Source organism: Chaetodon auriga, chromosome 4, assembly GCF_051107435.1.
Source record: "Chaetodon auriga isolate fChaAug3 chromosome 4, fChaAug3.hap1, whole genome shotgun sequence".
Classification (NCBI taxonomy): Eukaryota; Metazoa; Chordata; class Actinopteri; order Chaetodontiformes; family Chaetodontidae; genus Chaetodon; species Chaetodon auriga.
In genome coordinates, this window is record NC_135077.1 from 954228 (window position 1) to 966266 (window position 12039).

Below are 12039 nucleotides of genomic sequence, written 5' to 3' on the forward strand. Positions count from 1 at the left end.
CTCGGCCGCGGAGCAGGCTGGGTAATATGAAGCGGCGAGGGGCGGGGTCTGGCGCGGACACGCCCACCGCCGCATGCTAATGAGTAGCGGTTTGTTTACAGTCAGTTCACATGGAGCTGCAGAAGTTCCTTCACACACGGAGGCTAAAACCCCGAACTGTCTGAGAGGAGTTTGACACGTGCACGAGGAAACGACAGAAGTCCAACTCTGCTCAAACATCTGAAAACTGAACACATCTCAACTTGAAATCCACGAGATCCCGAAAGATGACCACTTACCTTCAGCTTATTTTTACTAAATGAACTGTTTGGCAGCTGGTTTGAGGTCGACGGGTGGATTGTGTGTTTGTGTTTTGATGAATGAAGGATCTTTTGGGACTTTGGACACAAACAAATTCAATACACGAATAAAATGTTTCTCCGTGTTTTGGGTTCAGTTCATAGTTTAGTTCCTTTCTGTTGTCGTTCATTATCTTCTAATTCATTTGTTAATTAGTTGTGTTCTCTGTCTTGTGTTTTAAGTCCCGTTGGAACACGTCTGTCTGCACTGTTTGGTCAAAAGTATGTGGACGCTGCTGGATGAGGAACTTATTCCAGATCTCTGTGTAAACTTTCAAAATAAAAGCCTTTGATCATGTAAGAAGTCATCCACACATTCCTGCAGGAACTGCCAAAATAACCACCTGATGATGTCACATCGCCACCATGACATCATCACCTCACCGCTACCATGATCATCATCATCATCATCATCATTATCATCATCATCACTTCCACAAACACATTTTTCCAAAGTTCTTTTGAATTAATCACATTCATTCTTCATTTTAGGACCTTTTGATTTTCATGTTCCTCATTCTCTGAAACATTCTGTTTTTCTGCCTCTGCAGCATCAAACCCTTCAGTTATTTGAAGGAGATTCAGGTATTCAAAAATCAAAAGGAAAAATTAGCCCAAACATGATTAGTTCTGTAAATTCAGCAGAAAGGAGAGAAGATGAAACGTGTGGAGCTCGATACCAACAAACTGAAATACTCAGAATTACCTGCAAAACGTGTGTTTAAACCTGCCAGCAGCACAGTGCACAACATAAACCACGAGAATACGACAAAAGACGAGATGTGGCGAACGTGGGGAGTGGAGGAATGAAAGGAGGCGGTGATGGGAGGAGGGGGAGGGGCTGATGGGAGGAGGGGGAGGCGGTTGATGTTTCTTCATGAAATAGAGCCTGAGCGACAGAACAAAGGTGGCCTCCTCTTTATTCTCAAATTAGAGCAGCTGGGCTCTTTTCCCTCGAGGAGCCCCATGAATAGATTATTGGACCACTATCACTGAAAAGAGACAAAACACCAGAGACAAAGCCCCCACCCCCAGCCCCGCCCCCACCCCCCTCTGCTGCTGCGATGATCACACAGAACTCCTGAACCCGAAATCACAAGGACCTGATGTGGACCAGGTCTGAGGTCCGGACGTTCCCAGTCAGCCTGGCTTTAAATGGTCCCAGCAGGTCTGATGATGTTTTCTGTGACATGAGCAGTTTTTGTGCTCAAGGTTGTAGTTTGATGGATAAACTACTATAGAAAATATGATTCCTCTGTTTCCTGTGTCAGTGACCCATGAACTCCACGGCAGCCACCTCACTGTGAAACATGGATAACACACTGATGAATCCATCCACTGAACATGATTTTATGAGGGAATCGGAGGAAACGCCTGCAAGCAAGAAGCAGCCATGGAGGTGTTGTAATGTGACTTACATGCTTCCGGTGAGTCTTCATCATGACTGGTCGGTTGCTGCGGGAAAAAAAGCTGCAGGCGTTCACCTCTTATTTGAGCCGGATCATAAATGGGGTTTGGACTCGGGTGAACTGGAGCAGAGAATCGGTTCCAGTTCGCAGCACTCAGGCCGGCCTTGGGCCAGCGTGGTCACCTGGAATCTGACCAGGGTGTAAAACATTCCTGACCGGAGCGTCAGCCACCAGTTATCTCCTGGTTATCTCCCACTATGCAGCGCTGGTTACATCCCTCACACGTCAGCTCAGATAACGACATGAAAAACCACCAAACTGTCCTCGCCGTGAATCACAAAAGCATTTGGTGTCTTTCACATGGGAATATTTTAGCTGCTTCATCTGGTGTTCATCACGTGGTGATGCGCAGAGGGAATCAGACAACTGTTCTTAATTCAGGGAACTTCTCTTTAGTTCAGTCACATCGAGGATAATTTCAGCTTCTGATTCTGGTTCTTCCCCGAGCGTCAGATTCCCTGACAGAGATCAAACACTGGACCGCATCCTGCGTCGTTTCCTGTCCATCCCTCATACCTGGAGGCACTTTGAATGCAGCGCAGGAGTGGCGGAGTCCGCCACCCTCAATGAAACCTGTCCAGCTATGGAGGCGGTGCAGTGGTTAGCACTGCCGTGTTAGAGGGGAGGTTCAGGGGTTTCCTCCACCGTCCAGAGATGTGCAGGTTCGCTTCATGGAGACTCTGAGTAAGAGCGAACGGTTTGTATGTGAGGCGTTTGCCACCTCGCACTGGGATTGGCTCCCACAACCCTCAAAGGTAACCCTCAAAGGTAAGCAGGTACAGCTGATGGATGCATGGATATCCAGAGAGGTAAAACAGAATTTAGACACATTGTACGGTGGCCGCTGAAAATAATCCACCGTTAGCTTTGAAATATGAAACTACTGCCATCTTCTAGATTATTAACCCTTTAAAACGTTTTAACAGTTCTGCTCCTAAAATCTATCGTCTGGGTCCTCTGCAACGTTTTTCATATTCATCATCAGTCATCATATTCATTCACTGGAATATTGGTGTTTGCTCCACACTGGGCACGTGCTGTGACCTTTGACCCTGGACCTTTGTCTGCTTGTTGCTGTGTTAGTTAATGAACTAGCCATCGTCCAGCTGTCTCCCTCCCTGTGTGCTCCTCTGGATGAGGCTGCAGCTGTAGTGTAAAAGCATTACGAGGTTAGCTGCGCGCGCTGTGAATGAATAACCAGCTCACCTCCTCGTCCTGCGTGGGAACCTCCCTCCTCTGTCTCTGACCTCGAGGTCGGCGGCGTGGGGAGGGACCGCGCGTTTCGAAACAAACTCGTCAACGAAACCTCGAAACAGCCACAAAGGTTAATCAGCGGCCAGAAGCTCGGCTCTGCCGCTTCACCAGAATGACTCGTCTGATTTCACCACAGCAAGCTGAAAACAAAGGAGCGAGAAAAAAAACTGTCGAGCTCAGACTGAAGTTTCCTCCGTCTCTGCAAACGCGCCCTTTCCGTCTTACAGGATTACTCTGGTGATATGCTGCATCTGTCTTATTCTCATATTAATCAAAGGGGCTGAAGATACTAACATGGTTTCAGAGCGAACCGCTCTGTGCTTCGGTCAGAGACAAACGAAAGGACAAAGTTAGCAGGACACAGCTGTTCATGGGAGACACACCAGGTCTGTTTCCTGACAGAGAGGACGGAGGCCATCTGACCAGACTCTGACTGATCTAAACGAGGGAAATCAAGGAAACGATATAATTAGATGATGTTTTATTTCAGAAAAGTTCTCGTCCAGGCAGATCTTTGGTGCCAGCGCTGAGAATCTAACCCAGCTTTAATCCTGCTGTGAGGACACAGCATGAAAAGTTCCTCCTGTCCTGCAGACTGAAGCATCTCCTCCTCTGCCCTCTGTTTACTGACAGATGCATTCTGTCCTCGGGTTGTTTGAGGGAAATGTAATTAGATGAAGCTGCTGTTTGCTTTGTGAAATGAAGCAGCTCTGCAAACAGCAGCAGCAGCTCTCACTTGATGCACTGATGTTAATGTGACATGAGCTGAAAGGCAGCCTGAGCTTTAAAATGAGGGCTGATGAGTCTTCACAGCAGAGTGAAGAATCCTGTGGACAGAGGCCGTAAATATCTGGATGAAGAGCATTTTATCCACTTAGTCCTGTTGTCCTCTTTCAGCTCTAACAGGTGGCAGCAGAACACGTCTCTGACGGCCTGCAGGGGACAGACTCAGCTTCAGCTCAGCATGCCAACGAGTCAGGAGCAGTTTGAGCTCATGTGAACCCGTTTTAATTAAACAATTTAAAGATATACTGTGGTACTTTTATTCTTACGCGACATCAGCAGAGATCTTAAGGTGAGCGACCTCCAAAGACTTCCCGTGTAAAGGGACGTGAACGGCGCACAGAGAGCTCCTCCTCTGGGCTCAGCACCAGGTTCAGAGCAGCTGATGTTGACTTTCTCGGTTTGATACGGTCGCATCAGGAATGTTCTCAGCGTGCGAAGTGGAGAACTTGGCAAAGCTCCACCATCAGCTCTCGTACATTTTCAGGCCTTCGCGGCGTCTCTCACGTGGGCAGAAGGAAAGAGAATCGGAGCTGTGGCGGCAGCGTATGTGTGTCAGCTCGCAGCAGGACGCCACACAAACCCTCCTGCAGCTCTATCTGCTGATCAGCTGACAGCGTAGTGATTTTCAGCCCTCTGCAAACCTTCTTTTCAGTCTTAATTTAACGTCTGTGTTGATTTAACATCATGACCGTCAGAAGCAAAGATTCATCAACAGACAATTCATCCTCACTTTGTGTGAAGGAGGTATTAACTATTATGCACACTTTTCCGTCCACAGAAGAAGATCAGACTGCTGTGGACTTCAGGCCTCTGCGGGCAGCAGCTGACTGACATCTGAGGCTGTTTCCATCTGAAATGTTCTCTTCACTTCTGCACTGGCTGCTGACTGGATGACATGTCAGTTATTGCTGCAGCTGCTGAGATTTCCAGGATGTCAGTGAACACGTCATATGTGACAGAGACCCGTGTGAGACGGCGTACCTGTGATCCACAGACAGACAGGTGGGACGCTCGCCGTTGCTCCTCATATTATGGGAGGTGTTGGCTGGTCTATCAGCAGGAGTCCCACTGCGGCCTGTGTACCGCCTGCTAATAAACTGTTAGCGAAACCGGCTAACGTCGCGTAGCCTTCTGACGGAGGGACGCTACAATAAATGAAGACAGTGGCACACATTACACGCAGAGTTTTGTTTAGTTTTTAGTTTTTTTTTTAGTTTTTTCCACAAACGCACGTTGGTTTTGCACCATAAGTCGTTTAAGAGTCTGGTTAGCGTTCGCTGTCTCTGAACAGCCGACTGTGTCAGCTGGCTAACCGTCTGAGGGGCCATCAGAGGAGGAGTCGAAACAACCCTTCACACCTCCTGGAGAGCTGTCGTGTAGGGGGCGCTATCACAGCAGAACAGTAAATGAAACAGACTGTTCTTTCCTGCTTTAACCAGTAAATCCAGCTGCAGCAGTCACGGGGATCAAACCCTGTGAATCTGAGCCTATTTTACACAAACAGAAGAAAGCAGCACACAGTGAACAAAGATAATTGGCCAGTCTGTACATTATGCTCTCAGAATACCACAGGTTCTTTCTTTGCTTTGGCAGCAGCTCAGATGATCATAATGCAATCTCACTGGGAAGACAAGCCCGCGATCCCCAGAGGTGCCGCGGTTAAATTAATGTGCTGAACTGAATGTAACAGCTGGACGAAGACCAGCCTGGTCGGCCGGACTCACAGCTGCCAGGAGCTGAAGCCAGTTCAGGATCTGTCAGGCCAGCGTGCATGAACACGGTTCAGACTGAACCCTGGACCTCAGTCAGAGATCAAACTGCTGTCCATCTCCTGTGACTCTGCGGCAGAACCAGAACGTTCCTTTCAGTCAAAGGCTTTCCTCTCATCGAGGGAACAAGCCGTCAGTGTTCAAGCTGAACGGTTCTCAGGAATTCTTTGATTCTGACACATCTCCAAAGTGACGGAGTTTCTGGATTTTAATCCCTAACTCAGTCTGACAGGCGTAAATGGAATGAACAATAATGTCCCGAAGGAGTTTCAGGTGTGAAGCTGAGTGACAGGAGAGGATCTGTGACCTCACATGACCCCAAACTGTCCGCCGTCAGTGCAGAGGACGACAAGCTGAAGGAAACTTTTCACGCCACAAACAGACGCGCTGCACATAAATCCGTCAGTAGACGGTCAGCTGTTTGTTGGCTTCGTTTCTCGTCCTGAATCACAACTAAAAATCTTTGAGGTTCCCACCGGCGAACACACACCCTTTTGGCCCTTCTAGTATGCTGAAGATGAGCGGAGGGATAAAAATGTTAACCTAATAGACGGGAGAATCAACCCTCTGTCCTCCGAATGACGCGCATCCTTCCCAGAACGCACCGCGGCTGCAGACACAAGCGCTCTCTCTGTGTCGGCGTTCCCACCGTCAGGAATCACATGATGGATGGCTGCGTGGGAACCGAGAGCTGCAGAAGCACCAACGCATGAATAACCTGAACACAGCACAGGCAGGCTCAGTGCGTGCTGCCGAGGGGCCCTTCAGCAAAGCGCCTCAGTCCACCGCCGAAACCGGACAGGGAAGCGTCTCTGCCGTCAAACTCACAGGCCTTTCAGTTTGGGAAGACCTTCCCTTTCCTACAATTCCCAGAATGCCTTTAGAGAAGCTCAGAGAGGGTACACGAACTCGACCGCCGTCACTGCTGCCGGGAGAGAAAACCAGAAAACCAGGTGATCCGGAGAAAACCAAACCAGATTCTCTCCGGATCACCTGCACCCGATTGATCCTCAGCGGAGAGAACAAGTGAGAGAAGGTGGAAGAGTGAGAACCAGAGAAACAGAACCACAATCTGATCGTGGAGAGAACCAGTGAGAAAACCAGTTAATCACAGAGAACCAGTGACAGAGCCACTGAGAGAGAACATCTGAACAATCTGAACAAGAACTGGTGAAAAAAGCAGAGAGAACCAGTGAGTGAGAACAAGAGATAGAGCTAGTAAGAGAACCAGTTAAAGAACCAGACAGAGAGCAGAATATAGAACCAATGAGTGAAAACAAGGGAGAACACGAGACAAAGAAAAAACAGAGCGAGAACTGGTGAAAGAACCAGGAGACAAAATAACAACCAGAGAGAACCAGTGAGTAAAAACAATGGGGAACCAATGAGAGAACCACAGAGAGAGGCAAGCAATGAGATGACAGAACCAGAGGGAGAACCAGAGGGAGAACCAGAGGGAGAACCAGAGGGAGAACCAGAGGGAGGGTCGCTCACTGCAGCAGTTTGTTCCAGTTGCTCTGCAGACTCACTGAGGAACACAGTGATGAGCTCATTCTGTAAAATGAAAAAACGAATATGAATCTCAACTGTCGCACTGTGTGTGTGTGTGTGTGTGTGTGTGTGTGTGTGTGTGTGTGATGTATGGTATAACTTTATATTCTCTGACTCGTCTTCAGACGGAGAACGTTCTGCACGTCCGTCCTGCCATTAAAACTCAGTGCTGACGTCACTGCTGAGGAATCTGTCTTGTCAGCAGACTTAAGACTTCATTCAAGATTCATTTTCGACGTTTGACCTGAAAACTAGAATCTAATCTGAGTTTTCTGTTGATTTGAAATCTTTTAGAAACTATAAAACTATTTCTAGTCAACTTTTATTTCTGTACTTGACTGCAGAGACGTTCTGTCACGATGTTTCATCACCGCGTTCCACAGCTGACGATGTGATTCATGATGTCCATCGATGCAGCTCGTCCTCAGTCCTCACCTGAGACCTTCCACGTGTTTGCACTCATCTTTGTCCAGCTGATTTCTGTCCCTCCTGGTCATTCAGTCATACTGGTAACTCTTCCTGTCACATCTCTGTTGATTGGTTTGTCCTGCTCTTGTAACGTTGCTCTTTGGTGGTCTGACTGTCAGAGTTTCTTTTCTCAGGTGTGTCTTGAAAACGAGACCTGAGTCAATAAAGTTTAAGTAAAAAGAGGCATCAGTGTGTCTTCCACGTGAAGAAGTTAACGCCTGGATTTCAGAATTTACAACCTACTCAAAGCCTCCAAGTGCAAAACCCTTTGAGAAGCATCGGAGGCGTCCGAGCTGCGTCGCTCTGAAGCTGTCAGAAACATTACACCCTCTTTGCACCAGAAAACCCCAATTTTCCCTGTTTTCCACACAGACCAGAGCAGAATGAACAGAATCGTCTGCAGCGAGTTCTGCTAATTACCACCAGATGTTTGGCTTCTGCAACCTGCATAACTCTCTCTCTCTCTCTCACACACACACACACACACACACACACTTAGTAATGTGTGTCACAGACAATCACTTAACAGGCAACTGTGTTCACATCCAGGAAAAGAAAACTCAGAGGGGAAGACATCCGTTTTGTAAATGTCACAGTTTCAGGAGGAGAACGAAGGCTGCGCACTTGTTTGACTGCCATTTTTATTTGGGTCGAGGAGCTGGACCTGCCTCGTGTACCCGCTGGGTTAGACATCCACACTGGGCAGAATAGTTCAGTGGCTCCCAACCTTTTTGGATTGTGGCCCCTTAAAATGAGGTCCCTCATCACAAGCTTTGGTCTCAGACATGAGGGTGATTTTTCCTTCTCAGATTGTCTCATTTGCAGGATTTGTAGAGATCTGAAGAGGAGCAACTATCCAGTATTTAGCATTTAAAGAAGAAAGGTTTGCTGTCCAGGTTCCAGGGACAAAAACTGGTCCAAAGCTGGACCGAGTGCTGATGGTGTCCACAGTCAAACATCTCACCAGATCTGGCCCAGTCCACTTTCTGTCCTTCAGTCCCACAGAAGACATGAGCTTTTAAACTGCTCGATATGATAATAATCATACATAATAACAGTCAAGCTCAAGAAAGAGGATGAAACATGTCTGGATTGAAGTTCTTCTTGGGGGTTCACAGTGGTGGAAGAAGTCCTCAAAGGTTCTACTTGAGTCAAAGCAGCCGTCTGATATCAGATACCTGTCAGCTCGTTGTGCTCAGCTGTAGTCTGACGCCCTAACTGACATCAGTCGGGTAGGATTCGATCTTCCCCAGCCAATCACAAGAGACCAACGTGCTGCATCCACCTGAACTTCCCGTCATTGTAACTGGACACGGCTCCACAGCCAACATGGAGCAGAGGAAGCAAAAACAAACTACGATGCCGGGTGAAGAACAGCCTCGCTGTTGTTTGACTCCTCGGTTCGGCTTGAAAACGGCGTCAGTCCCACAGCAGAGATCTTTATCTACAGACGAACTGCAAATCACGGAAAGAATCCTGGGATGATGGTGTTTGATCTGACGTCTTTACGTGTTTCTGAGCTCATCACATGTACATGAATAAAAGATGCTGATCACATCACTCATTCGCCGTATGAGTGATGTTCAAACATGAAGGAAATGGAGCCTGTTCTAAAACTGGATCTGGAACATGATGTGAAGACCACTGGATAACACACACGGTGTGTCACACACACTGCAGGTTTGGAGTTAACATGACATTTTAGCTGTTAGCCAACACCCTGAAAACCAGAGGAACACACACAGCTGTTTCCTGGCTGGCCTGGTTAACTGAGGCACTGAGTCAAACTGCTAAAACATTAAACATGACAGTGTGTACATTTATATTTAAAGCACTTAGCCGAGTGTTTTCAGAGCCTTCAGCTTCAGAGACAAGAAAAGCAGAAAAGACAAAAGGCTGCTCGCTTCATGTCCTGAAAAATCCTCAGTCACAGGCCCACACTAGGAACCAAAATATTCTGTGGGTATCATTTTCCCATTTTGGACAAATGCTCTCGAGACAAATTCATGTGCGATGGTTCACTCGCTATATGAAAATAATCTTTTCTGGCAGATGTTTTACAAGCTCGTTCATGTGTCTCGATCAGTAAAGAGTGGAACAATGAGGCACGCAGAGCCGACTCTGGCTTCTGCAATGTGTACGGAAAGAAAAACAACAATCTGTGAATCGATAGCAGAACCGCAGCCTTCAAACATTCTCAAGCTCGTAAACTATACTCTTGCAGACTGTGTTTTATGGTTGAGAAAAGCACAACATAAATCACGTTCTGCGTCTTTGCATACAGATTTTTTTGCCAGCAGCCAAACAAAACTGTTTAAGGATGAAACTGTTTCACACGACAAAAGTTATTTTCACCCTTTGGTGATTCCTCCACTCATGAAGTTTCACTCTGCAGCTGCACATCTTGATTACATTTTCTTTTTGCTGCCCGACTAAACAGAAAAGGGGACTGGGGCATCTCTGTCTTGTACCGCAGCCAATCTCTAAGTCTAACGGAGGAGAGTGTTGGGGGACATTGTAGCAGCAGCATTCCTCCATGATAGAAATGTATTACAGGGCTGGGACAAGGCCTGGGAATAGAGCCAAAGACTTGGGGTGGTGGTGGTGGTGGGGGGGGGGGGGGGGGGGGGGGGGGTGCACAGTGTTCAGTCTCCTCAAACGGAGCCCAAAGCGATTCTCTCACATAACTAAATTACAGGCACTGCAGTCAGACACAAAGCACATATACAGCATATTCACTATGCAATTAGCAAAGAATGAAGGACATCATACTTATTTTCTCATTGACTTTTAATTTATTTTTGAAATTGATATGCAATGGGACTTCAAGACGTTCCAACGGCCCAATGAGTGCAACTCAGTCAACACATCAATGGTCGTGTCAGCTTTTATTTTGAGGAGGGAAAAAGTGAAACCACAATATTGCAGTTAGGTGGTTTTTCCACGACAACGGCAAACAGTGTAATGACAGAGAGTTGGGAGGCTGGCATCATAACACCGATCCCCAGAGAGAAGAATCGAGCCATTATTGTCTGAAGAGACCTTAAATTATTCAGCAGGCTGGTCCATGAGACGGCAGAGACCCCCACCCCATTCCTCAGAGTCTCTGCACACTTTCTTTCTTTTCTCCTTTGTTAACTTTCTTTTTTCACTGCGCTTCTTTGCATTTCCAGTGGTGACAATCACTGGCTCAATTTCCATGATATTTGTTGGAAACCATCATGGTTCCCAGTTCCCTAACCTTAACCTTTTTCTTCCTACATGAATACAGAATCCTCATGGCCTGTGGTTGTTAAAGGAAGGAGACACATTTGAGTCATGAAAACATTACTTCTAACATTTTGTCAAGAAACAGACTGTTGACCTGTGACTCCACCCGAAAATGCGTCGAGATATTCTACTAAAAGCACATTTTTTACCCTGTGCATTGCAGTCCTAAAGTCATGGTGGAATACATCCTTCAGCCTCTGAGTTTTTAGTATTTCTGATCTTTATGGCATTAACGTGAAGCAGCTGTGTTCAAACCGTCTCATTTAGAGTCTTTACCGTAGCATAAAGACGCATTTTGAGAAGGTCACAGATCCTCAGAGGACTTTGCATCACTTGACAGGAAGATGGCTCGCTTAGATCAGAGTTTACCCAGGGGAATTCTGGGAGTGGCTCGAATCCAGTGGAGGTGATGAGCAGTTGATCGTCAGCATCACAATTTCTGGACTGTCTGTATATTAGTGCCCATGTAAGAGAAGCACTGTCTGGTTCTCTTAGTTTTATTCCTTCAACACTCTTCTCAAACATGATGAGCTATCCAGAGGAAAACTGCTAGCATTGTTCCAACAAAGTCATAGCCCCCCCCCACACACACACACACACACAGACACACACACACACACACACACACACACACACACACACAATAAAAGCCCAACAGCTGATTTGTGCAGTGATTGATTCAACAGTGCTAAAATTGGACTGATTTGCTGAAACAGCGCTTCCCCTCAATGTGGCTCGTTGGTCTAGGGGTATGATTCTCGCTTCGGGTGCGAGAGGTCCCGGGTTCAACTCCCGGACGAGCCCTTGTGACAAGTCTACATTTCTTTCAGCAACATCTTTGTTAACCATGAACTGAACACAGTTTTAAAACACCAATAACAGACAAATACAGTCCTGAAAAGTCACAAATCCTGTGTGGGTAGTGACCAGTACCAATTGGATTTGCGGGGAAAGACTGTAACAGGTACAATTTGACTGGGGCAAACAGTCGTCTGTATGACCTTTAGCCAAAAGACGCTCGATATGGGAACCTCTACATGTTACGTTGAGATTGTTTTTCACCGATCATCTGATGTGGGTAGCTTTCCACATGGAGCTTTTCAAAAGCAAAGTCATCAGTACCAGTTGGATTTG

At 46.9% G+C, this 12039-nt stretch overlaps 1 non-coding gene across 1 annotated transcript; it reads left to right on the forward strand.

The window, feature by feature from the left end:
* Window positions 1-11637: 11637 nt before the first annotated feature.
* On the forward strand, window positions 11638-11709 carry trnap-cgg (transfer RNA proline (anticodon CGG)). The gene has a single exon. It is a non-coding gene; the product is annotated as a tRNA-Pro (tRNA).
* The last annotated feature ends 330 nt before the right edge of the window (window positions 11710-12039 follow it).